A 12,082-nucleotide genomic window follows, 5' to 3' on the forward strand; every position below is an offset into this window, starting at 1 on the left:
TATATTGATATAGATAGAATATTGCTAACATTGATGTCTGAAAGAATATTGCCCATGTTTTCTTCTAGGATTTTATGGTTTCAGGTTTCACATATAGGTTAAGTCTGTAACCCATTTTGAGTTTATTTTTGTATATGGTGTAAAAAAGTGATCCAGTTTGATTCTTTTGCATATAGCTGTCCAGTTTCCCCAAACATTTATTGAAGAGATTGTCTTTTCCACATGTTATATTCTTGCTTACTTTGCTATAGATTAACTGAGCATATATGTGTAAACTTATTTCTGGACTTTCTACTCTGTTCCATTGATCTATGTTTCTGTTTTTATGCTAGTTCCATACTGTTTTCATGGCTATAACTTTGTAGTATAATTTGAAATCAGGGCCCATAATACTCCAGTCTTCTTGTTCTTTCCCAGGATTGTTTTGTTTATTTGAAATTTTAGGTTTACTTATTCTAGATCTGTGAAAAATGCTGTTGGTATTTTGTTGGAGATATCATTGAGTCCATATATTGCTTTGGGTAGTAAGGACATTTTAACAATATTAATTATCCCAGTTCATGAGCACAGTATATCTTTACATTTTTTGTATTGTTTTCAATTTCATAAGTGTCTTACAGTTTCCAGAGTACAGATCTTTTACTTTATTGGTTAAACTTTTTTCTAGGTATTTTATTCTTTTTGATTCAATTGTCAATGAAGTTGTTTTCTCTATTTATCTTTCTGATACAAAATTATTAGTGCATAGAAACACTACATATTTCTGTACATTAATTTTATATCTTGCTACTTTAATGAATTCATAAGTTCTAATATTTTCAGGGGAGTCTTTAGGGTTTTCTAATTATGGTATCATGTCATCTGTAAACAGTGACAGTTTTGCTTCCTTTAAATTTTAATATCTTTTATTTCTTTTTTCTTGTGTGACTGGCATGGCTAGGACTTTCAATAATATGTTTAATAGAAGTGTCTAGAGTGGTTGTCCTTATCTTTTTCCTGTTATTATAGGAAATAATTTCAGTTTTTCATCATTTAGTATGGCGTTTCTATGATATTGTCATATATAACTTTTATCCTGTTCAGTTATGTTCCCTCCACACCCATTTTGTTGAGTTTTTATATCTTAGATGAATGTTGACTTGATCAAAAAGCTTTTTCTGCATCTATTGAGATAACTATATAATTTTGTTTTGGTGTAGGTTCATCTCTGGGACTCTCTGTGCTTCCTGGATGTGGATATCTGTTTCCTTCACCAGTTCAGGGTTGCTTTCATTATGATAGTATGTATCCATTATGATAGTATTTTTTTGTTCCTTTTTTTGTCTCCTAAGATGCCTACAATGCTAATGTTAGAATGCCTGGTGTTGTCTCAGAAGTCCCTTAAGCTAGCCTCATCTTTCGGTTTCTTTTTTCTTTTCCACTAGCCTGTCTTCCAGATTATTGATACATTCTTCTGCATCATTTAATCTGCTGTTGATTTTCTCTGTGGATTTTTCATTTCAGTTAATATATTCTTCAGTTCTAATTGGTTCTTTTTTATGTTTTTATCAATTTGGTGAAGTTTTCACTGTGTTCATTCATCTTCTCCTAAGCTCTGTGAGTATTTTTATGACCATTACTTTAAACAATAACATTTTTTCTAGAATATTGCTTACCTCCATTTTATGTAGCTTTTTTTCCCCCCTGAGGTTTTCTGATTTTTTTTTTTTTCATTTGCAACATATTCCTTTGTCTCATTCTGTCTAAGCCTTGGCATTCCTTTCTATGTATTAGGTGGATCAGCTATATCTTCTGGTCTTGGAATAGTGGCTTTGAGCAAAAGATGTCCTGCTGCACCCAGCAGCACTGCCCTGCCTCAGTGCCAGAGCCAAGTGCTACAGGGTTTTCCCCCATGTGGGGTGCATGTACCCTCCTACTGTGTCTGGGCTGAGATTTCTCTGGGTACAGCCTGTGTGTAGGACTGGCCCCCACGCCTCTAGCTGAAAGGCCTGGCCCCAAGTGTTGCATGCAGTCTGTTATATGTGACTGACTCCTCCTGGGGTGAGCACCCCTTCAAGGGGACACCAGTGCCGGCCAAGGGCATCTGCCAGGGCTGCCAGTCAAGTGCATCTGCCTGGACTGGTGGTCCAAGGAGCCATTTTGGATGGTGTCTACTGCCAATTGAAGGTGGCTGTTAATAGGTAGGGAGCCACTTTGGAGGGGCACAGGCTTCATCATGTCCACAGGTGAACTTACCTTGGTGGGTTGTTGTGCTAGTAAGCTCTATGGCAAGAGTCATAACTGAAAGAAAAAAAAAAAAAAGTCATAAATGACACTGAGCAACTAAGTAGAGGAGGATAGGAGGAAACAAACAAAATAAAAACTACTAGCACTTGCCACTCCTCCATACCCAGGGAAAGTTCCAACAAATCCCGGTCTCTCAGATACACACCTTAAATCACCTTAAAATTAATCAATGGATTTCTTCATTATGCAGCAGCTACTTTTTTTCTGCATTGGGCTTCAGAACAAATGAGTTTTTCATGTTCCTTTAAGAGCAAATTCTTGGTTTCCTACAGCCCTCTGGCTCTCCTGGACATAAACTTGCTTATTTTCAAAGTCAGACATTGTGGCAGCTTGTCTTCCCAGCGCAGGTTCCCAGGCCTCAGAAGATTCATGTAAGGTTTAACACCTTTGCTCTCCAGGATGACTGCCAAAGCTGTGATGTCCTTTCCACCCCTGGTTTCCAGGGTCTGGAGTCCCGGCCAGACTGTATGTGTACCCCTCTGCCCATCTCAACGTGGCTTCTTTTTTTTTTTTTTTTTTTTAAATATGGCTTCTTTTTATCCTCAGTCGTGAATTAAAAAAAAGAAAAGTTTCTGCTAGTTTTCCTGCCATTCTGAATTAGTTGCTGTATATGTAGTTGTAATTTTAGTGTTTTTGTGGGAGGAGGGGAACCTAGGATCTTTTCATTCTGCCATCTTGCCCCCTCCAACAACATTACTTTAGATACCAGCTTCCAAGCTCCACTATATAAAAGATGTAATTTACATTGTATAGCAAATTTTATTTGAGAACATTTTTGTTTTGACAGAGAATAACAGCATTCCTGTACTTTTTCTCTGACCTAAAGCCTTTGCATGATGAGATGTACACATAATGACTTTCTAAAATATCAGCATAAAATTCTCACATATATTTAATTCTTAATATGTGATTTTTAGTTATGATTTTATAGAAGTTTGGAACTAGTTCTCTAGTGTACAGGATGAACAAATAATTCCAGGACAGTAAAATAAACTTTTGATTTTAAGAAACATAAAAGAAAGGATCAGTAATTGAAAAAATTAAAAAATGCTCTATTATATTTATTTCTCTTTCATGTTTTGCAAATTACTTTTATGCATGCAGAATTATAGATATTTTTGAAATTTCCCCAATTTAAATTCTCTACTTGATCAATTTCTCATATGCTTTACCTCTTTATAGCATATCTTTGAAATATAACAGGCATTGTATTAAAATTAAGAATATATTTTCAAATTTTATTTTTAGGATAGTCATGAAAAACTATTAAATTAGTGCTTTTAAGTGCTCATAAAATGTATATACTTAAATATCCAGAAAACATACATATTTGAATACAGATTATTAAACTCACATCAGGGCATTTAAAAAAATAAAATATAATTCTTATTAACATGTTCTAAAGCAGTCTTTTTTTAGTTCAGTTTTTATGTGTATATTATTTCCTCAAAGAACAAATTAGCCATATGAAAAAAGCAATTTTTAGGCATAAAATGTATAAACCATATTTTTATGAGATTATTTCTAAGCTGAAATACATAGTATAATTATTAAATAAAAGTTCATAGCTCAACATAAGGTCATTATATTTCCTACTATAAAAATACTAGTAATATGTCAAATATATCCTATTAGCAATATTTCATTCTAATTTGGCTTCAGACTTTAGTCATTAGAATCATTCTACCCTCTATAGTTAATCAGCTACCAGGGATTGTCTGATTTACATCAGCATTTCTAGTACTTTGGTTGAAGCTTTATTATCTTATGCCTCCATTTATATAACACATGTAAAAGCATGTGTTTATCAAATGGATCATTTTTTTTCTGACAAAACATTGATGAACCAGATAACGATCTCCTTACCTCCAGTTTCTCTCCAATCCTACTCATTCAGCTCAATATTTTCAAATTAATTTATCATAGCTTTTTAGCATGATCCTTAAATACAAAGATATAAATAAAATGATAAAATAAAAACCTTCATTAGGCCCCCATCTTCCAGGTAGAGCTTAATATTCTTCACAAGTGCAATATCTTTATTATCTGTCATTCCAAATTTAACCAGAAAATTTTTCTTGTTTTCTGTCCATCACAAATGTCTTGAATGATTCACAGGTATCTCAAATGATATTTTTAATTGTTATCAAATTTGATCATGCACTCCCTCAGATTTGATGTACTATATTGGTTGCATTGCCACCCACACATATACATTGTCTAATGCTTTAGTATCTTTTCCCATTTTTCACTTCTCTTTGCTTGTCTAAACCTACTGCAATATTCTCCCACCCATGGTTTCTCAGTTAATCTTATTTGATTCTTGTTCTATGATATCTTAGCATTGTGTCCTTGCCATTTTTATTACACCAGTCATTACACTGAATACATCTTTTTTCAATAATTTTCATTTGCAGAAAATAATATAAATTTTTAACATAGAAAAAAAGTTGAAATAATCATACAGTTAACTTCCATATGCTCACTTAGATTATACAGTTAAAATTATGCTGCATTTGCTCTGTCACATATTTATTCAGCTATTATTCTTCTACTCATGGTTCATATTTTTAATGCATTTCTAACTTGTAGACATAAATATGCTTAATTCTGGACATATTTGTGAATATTATTTAAAAGGTTTCAACATTTTTAGAGCTTTTGGGCAATATTAACATACAGTGAAATGCAGAAATCTTAAGTGTCCTTTTAGATGAAGTTTGACAAATACATTACCTAGGTAATTCAAAGTCTTAACTTTGAAGATCAAAGATTGAGAACATTGTCATTACCTCAGAAAGTTCCCTCATATCCTTTCCTAGTCAGCCACCAGCTTCAACATCTTTAAGACAACTGTTTCTCTGAATTTCTTGAACTAGTTTGGCCTATTCTTTAACTTCGTATGAATGCAATCGCACATTTTATATTTCTGTATCTAAACTTTCTATCAATCAGCATATTTTAGTGATACATCCATGGCATTGTAGATATCAATAGTTCATTCTTTTTTTTTTAATTCCTTAATAGCAATCTGTTTATCCAGTTTCCTGTTGATGAACATCTGGGATATGTCCAGTTTTAACTATTATAGATTAAACTTCTGTGAGCAGTCATGCACAAGTATATTTTGTGATCACTGTACTTTCATGTATGAGACACATGTATAATCCAATGTTATAAGGCATATGGTTTTCCAAAACTGTGAGTGGAAAGCATCACAAAAATATACCCTTATTTCTTGAAGACAATACGAATATATGAGCTAATAAATCACAAAAATGTGCTGTTTTCACTGTGGTTGACTACTAAATCTATTTACTTATTTGTGATTTTTATTCTACTAATAATGACATGTCACGTGTTGGGTAGCAACCTGGACTTTTGGAGTGTTTTTTTTTTTATTGCATATGAAATGTTCTTTGATATACCGAAATTATTGGAAGTATTTGTATTTAATGCCAAAAACTTTGAAGAATTTTATGTTATTTCTGTTTCACACTCAGGTAGTTTTGATAGCTTGACTTTTAAAAAATCCTTTTAAGATCATGCAGCATTAACATGTTTCAGAAACACTAATGTAGACTTGAAGATAATGATCCACACACATAATGATATACCTGTCAAGAGATGATTTAATACTAAGAGCAAAATTCATGAAAAAATACTATAGGGAATAAGCACATTTAATTTACTCTATCACACTTGAGTCATATTAACTATGCATATTACCCAAGGAATCCAACCATACATTCTGAGAGATAGGGGTAATGATTTTAATGATGAGGGTGATGCCAACCTCAATTTCCATGGCATAAGCAAGAAATGGGAGAAACGAAAATGATGATGCCTCAGAAAGTCCCAGTGTCTGTGTTGTACAGGGAGTAGAGTAATGCATTTTATTGTTTACTTTTTATTTTATATAACAGCAAACTATAAAAAAAGAAAAAAGAAAACTTAGTACCTTGTTTTGTATCAATAACAATGAAACACCCAAAAAAGATGTTTCCCTAAATTTTTAAAAATATAGATATATATCTTGTGCAAATTTAAGTCCATATTAGTGTGTATTTAATAGAAATATAAGGAATTTTTAAGAAAACAATTTTAATTATTTTTAGATTTTTTTTGGCCGACATACAGATTTTAAGGCTTAATTCTTCACTGGCAACCCCAGATACCTCTTATTTTAATAAATTTGCTTATTTTAGTAAAATTAAAACAATTAGAATTGTGTGTCTTATATCCTTTAGCAATATAATTAAATATTCCAAATGTTGGTGTTCCTGACACATATTATGGAGATAATAGCACATACTTCTTTGAGATACTCAGAACTATCAAGAGAAGGATGTATGTAAAACTTAACTGCATCCTGAATCAATAAATGATAACAATGCAATCTGTTGAAATGTTACATACTATTTATTGCTGGCAATTTTTATTTACACTTAAACCACCTCCAGTCTTTGGGATTGAGGCATGTATGTTTCTCAGAACAAATCCATCCAAGAGTGTTGTCATTAGTAAGCTTTTGATTTTTAGACAGTTTCTTTGGAAAGGAAGTGTATGAACAAAATGAGTATATATGTAAAAATACAGTGCTATGCTTTTGCACATCTGATTTGAATGTATATATTTTAATCTTGTATATGAGTCATTGTTTTCTGTATTTTTTATTTATCAAAATTTCAATGTCAGTAGAATTTAATCTTATCACATAAGAATTTTAAAACAGTTATTATTCATTAATCAAATAGTTGTATTTTATACCAGTTATACAAATAAATTATGTTCACGTATTAAACTATTCTTAATCTTAGTCTAGTGCAATAACATTCTAGTTAGAGGCATTATTTTTGCACACAATAAGAGTGTCCTCCAAGTGGCTTCTTACAGGAATCTGTAAAAGTGTCCATTTCCAAGGTCTACCTTTGAAGCATGGGAAAGAATAACAAGGGTTTCATAAGTTTAACAGTCTAATTGCAATTCTATTAAATGCTCACAAATTGAATAGAAAAGTATGACTTTCTGTTCGATAGTTCTGTTAATATTTTCTTCTTCCCCAAATTAGGAAAAAAAAAATGTTTTTAATCTCTGCCTCCCAAATTGGAAAGTATTAATTATGAAATTGGGTTGCAATTGTATCCATTCTACTGCCATTTCCTCAATATTTCTTGGGTTCCCAGATCATAACTTCATCCTTTTTGGATTATCTAATTTGCTGCAAATATTCATTGAGTACTTATTAATCTCTAGTCACTATTCTTCGTGCTGGTAAACCAAACAGCAAAAGTCCCTGGTCTGTTGTAATTTAAATTATATTCAACAGACTAAAAAATATATATAAAAGTTAGTTTAGTATATGTGATGATTGGTTATCAAGAAATATAAAGTAAAAACAAAAAAAGAACATCAGAGGAACAGGATGAGGGAATAGTGTTGCTATTTTGTTAATGTTGGCTGAGGAAGGCCACACTCATAAGTTAAATTGACATACAATCTGATATCTGGAAATTCAGTCATTTGTTTCCTAAAAAGATTTGTTTTATTATAATTAATAAACATTTTATGTTTCTTTTTCTCCAAATATTTAGATTTTATTAGTATTTTAAGAGTAAGGGCTAGCAAAGTATGGCTTGCAAGCCAAAACTAACTGACCAATTTATTTACATGGCTTTGATTTTTACACTATAATAGTTTAAAGTAATCAAAGAAGGAGTAATATATTATGATTCATTTAGTGAACATTTTCATTTTGTGAAATTCAAATTTCAATGTCCATAAAGTTTAACTGAGACTCATTCATTTGTTTATCTATGGTTTACAGCTGCTTTCACTCTATAATGCCCATATGGTTGCAACAAATAGACCCATAGGAAAACCCACAAAGATCTATTTATCACTATCTGGGCTTTCATGGAAGAAAGGTTTCCAAATTCTGTTATAGAAGAAAGTAAAGCTCTATATCATATTTCTAGAATACTTGTGGGACCAACTGTATTATTCACTTGACCCAACTCTACTTTACTGGCAGCTGGAGTGGGCAATTTTTATACTATGTTTACAATGTCCCACCATAAGCAGCTTCCTGGTCAACCTGCTTATCTGCCTAGAAACATTCTTTGAGGTACTGAGAGCAAGGTCAGACTGATTGCTCTTTTCATAGGAAGCCCAACTCCATAAGCAAAGCATCAGGAGCCATCCACAACTAACCGGGTATGGAAGTATGTGATTTTACTGTAATATCAACTCCAATGATCTCATTTTTTCTTTACATGCTCCAGTTACATCTTTGTTGGTAAATTCTGTCTTCAATTTCCTTTTATTTTCTTTATTGGCAGTGGCTTTATCATAGCAGTAGTAGTGTAAGTCGCTCAGTTGTGTCTGACTCTGCAACCCCATGGACTGCAGCCCACCGCCTCCTCTGTCCATGGAATTCTCCAGGCAAGAATACTGGAGTGGATTGCCATTCCTCTCTCCAAGGGATCTTCTTGACCCAAGGACTGAACCCACATCTCTTGCATTGCAAGCAGATTTTTTAGCATCTGAGCCATCAGGGCTTTATCATAGGAGACATAAAAGCATCCGAGGGCCTGTGCATGAATTCAGCAACAAAAATGCAGTGACCAATCACCTGCAGACTTTGAAAGAGGTGAGGTGATTTGTTACTGATCACAAAGTATATCTGTTATTTAAGTAGTGATTTGGGAACTGAAGAGATAGTAGCAAAGTTTGTACTTTATGCAGTTATTCATAATTTGTTATGGTAACTAAAATATGGGGTCCAAGTGTTTTATTTAATTAAACCATGGTAACTGAAATTTATTCACACTAGAACTATGCAAACCTAGGATATCTGTATTTGAGGAGATATTGTAGAAACATACCACAGAGAAAGGGGACTAGAATGTTAGGATAGGAGACTGACAGGCAAAACTTACAAGTAAGAAGCCCTCTTTAGTTAAAGAGGGCTTTAACCTTTTGGTTAAAGTCTTAGAGGCACTCTTGTCTTTTTGACACAAAGCAGTTCCATTGTACAACTTTGGTAGTAGGCAAGCAGAGGGCGCTCTGGCTTAGACTAAGGCATTTTAAGAGACTTAGAAGCTTTTGCACAGCATAGGAAACTATAAGCAAGGTAAAAAGACAGCCCCTCTGCATGGGATAAAATTATAGCAAATGAAACAACTAGCGAAGAATTAACCTCCAAAATATACAAGTAACTCATGAAATTTAATACTGGAAAAACAAACAACCTAATCAAAAAGTGAGCAGAAAACTTAAACAGAGGTTTCTCCAAAGAAGACATACATATGGCTAATAAACACATGAAAAGATGCTCAACCTCTCTTATTATTAAAGAAATGCAGGTGAAAATCACAATGAGATATCACTTCACACCAGTCAGAATGGTCATCATCAAAATGTCTACAAACAATAAATGCTGGAAAGGATGTGGAGAAAAGGGAATCCTCCCATACTGTTGGTAGGAATGTAAATTGATACAGTCACCACGGAGAACAGTATGAAGATTCCCTAAAAACTTAGAAATAAAACTACCGTAAGACCCAGCAATCCCACTACTGGGCATATACCCTGAGGAAATCTTAACTGAAAACAGCATACATACCTCAGTGTTCATTGTAGCACTATTTACAATAGCTAGAACATGGAAGCAACCTAGACATCCATCGACAGGTGAATGGATAAAGAAGCTGTGGCACATATACACAATGGAATATTACTCAGCTATAAAAAACAATGCATTTGAGTCAGTTCCTAATCAGGTGGACAAATCTAGGACTTTTTATATAAAATGAATCAGAATGAGAAAGACAAATATTGTATATCAATACATATATATGGAATCTAGAAACAAAGTACTGATGAACTGATCTACAGGGAAGCAATGGAGATGCAGACATAGAGAACAGACTTTTGGATACAGTGAGGAAGGAGAAGGTGGGATGATTTGAGAGAATAGCATTGAAACATTTATGTTACCTTGTGTAAATAGCTAGCCAGTGGAAATTTGCTATATGACACAGGGAACCCAAAGAGAGGCAGAGTGGGGAGGGAGATAGGAGGGAGGTTTAAAGAAGGAGGGGATATATATATACACACACACACACCTATGGCTGACTCATGTTGAAAATATAGCAGAAACCATCATAATATTGTAAAGTAATTATCCTCCAATTAAACTTAGATACAATTTTTAAAAAGAGAGACTATTTAGTTCTAAAGAAAGAATCAACAAAGAGTTAAAAGGTAATAGTCTTTCACATTGATATATTTTGGAGGTAAAATATACGAAAGCAATAAGAAAATCACATTATTACATTGTTTTGCTTATCTTATACATGGTAGCTGTGAATATCAATGGATGCCTAATTAAAGATATGTCAAGCATGCTGATGACATGTCAAAATCACAGTAGCAGGGACTCTTCCCTTAGATTGTGACTGACTGAGTGAACAAGGGGAAAGAATTAAAACCATCCTTTATTCTAAATGTTTGCATTGCCTCCTTGTTGACAACCTCCTTGCCGTCACAGATCAGTTTTTGATTTTCACTAACAGCAAGGAGCATGATCAGATAGATCAACATCTTTCATGTGAAGGCAAAGCAAATTTCTTAATATAACTAATAATGATAAGATCACAAATGGAGAGAGCCATTAATTATTAACTATGAAATATAAACTTAATTTCCTTGAGTTTCCTTATTGAATCATCTTATTATTGAGCATGTTTTATGATATTTGAATATTTAACGGTGCTTTAGATTTTCATATATGTAAAATTTTTAAATTATCTAACTGTAGGGATAAATTTGGAGAAGGAAATGGCAACCCACTCCAGTATTCTTGCCTAGAGAATCGCATGGATAGAGGAGCCTGGTGGGCTGCTGTTCATAGGGTTGCACAAAATCGGACATGACTGAAGTGACTTAGCATGCATGCATTGGAGAAGGAAATGGCAACCCACTCCAGCATTCTTGTCTGGAGGATTCCAGGGACAGAGGAGCCTAGTGGGCTGCCATCTATGGGGTCACACAGAGTTGGACTGAAGCACTACTGCAGAGACTTAGCAGCAGCAGCAAGGATAAACTGATATTTTTCTCTATATATTCAAAATACATGGCTAGATCATTTTATCCTGAATTTGTCTCATCATACTTTTCATCATCGTCAGTATTGTTGAAAGAAAAAAATGGAAACTGAATAGATAGGTGGAATTAACCATCTTGACCTGGTTTTTACTTCCTTGTCTTGAACTGGACAGACTGCACTATTATGAGCTTTTAAAGAATAGCTTTTCATACTGAAATTCTGAAGCTGGATAATTTCTAAAGCATTTAACACAATAGTGATCATCATACAACTTTAAGAAAATGATTCACTTGCAATTCTGTGTCAGAGAAACCTGAGCAGTTGCAGTTAGGTAGGGGAAATAACTTTAAAATGCTGTAGACTTTTTCTGAAGAAAATCAGTATAATAGGAGAAAGCTTATTCTTTCATCTTTGCCCTTTTGACGACTGCTCTACTTGATGTCTGCCTCAATAACTCCATTCAGTCACTTTGGTTCCACTTCAGTACCTTTTTTGAGCTTGAAGTATATCTTTGGAGATTACCAGTTCACTGTCATCAGTTTTTATCAAGGTGTAGAAACAACTCAAAATCACTAATAACATTGTGTCAGCCTAAACCCGGTTTTATTTTTGTTTTCCATACACAGAGAATTGTCTTGGGGGATAGATGTTGAATTACCAGGCTTCCCTGATATATAAGGCTCA

General features: G+C 33.5%; 1 protein-coding gene across 1 annotated transcript in view; it reads left to right on the plus strand.

The window, feature by feature from the left end:
• KLHL1 (kelch like family member 1) overlaps nt 1-12,082 on the plus strand; it is a 489,854-nt gene that overhangs the window by 355,520 nt on the left and 122,252 nt on the right. The window lies entirely within an intron of this gene.

Source organism: Odocoileus virginianus, chromosome 8, assembly GCF_023699985.2.
Source record: "Odocoileus virginianus isolate 20LAN1187 ecotype Illinois chromosome 8, Ovbor_1.2, whole genome shotgun sequence".
NCBI lineage: Eukaryota > Metazoa > Chordata > Mammalia > Artiodactyla > Cervidae > Odocoileus > Odocoileus virginianus.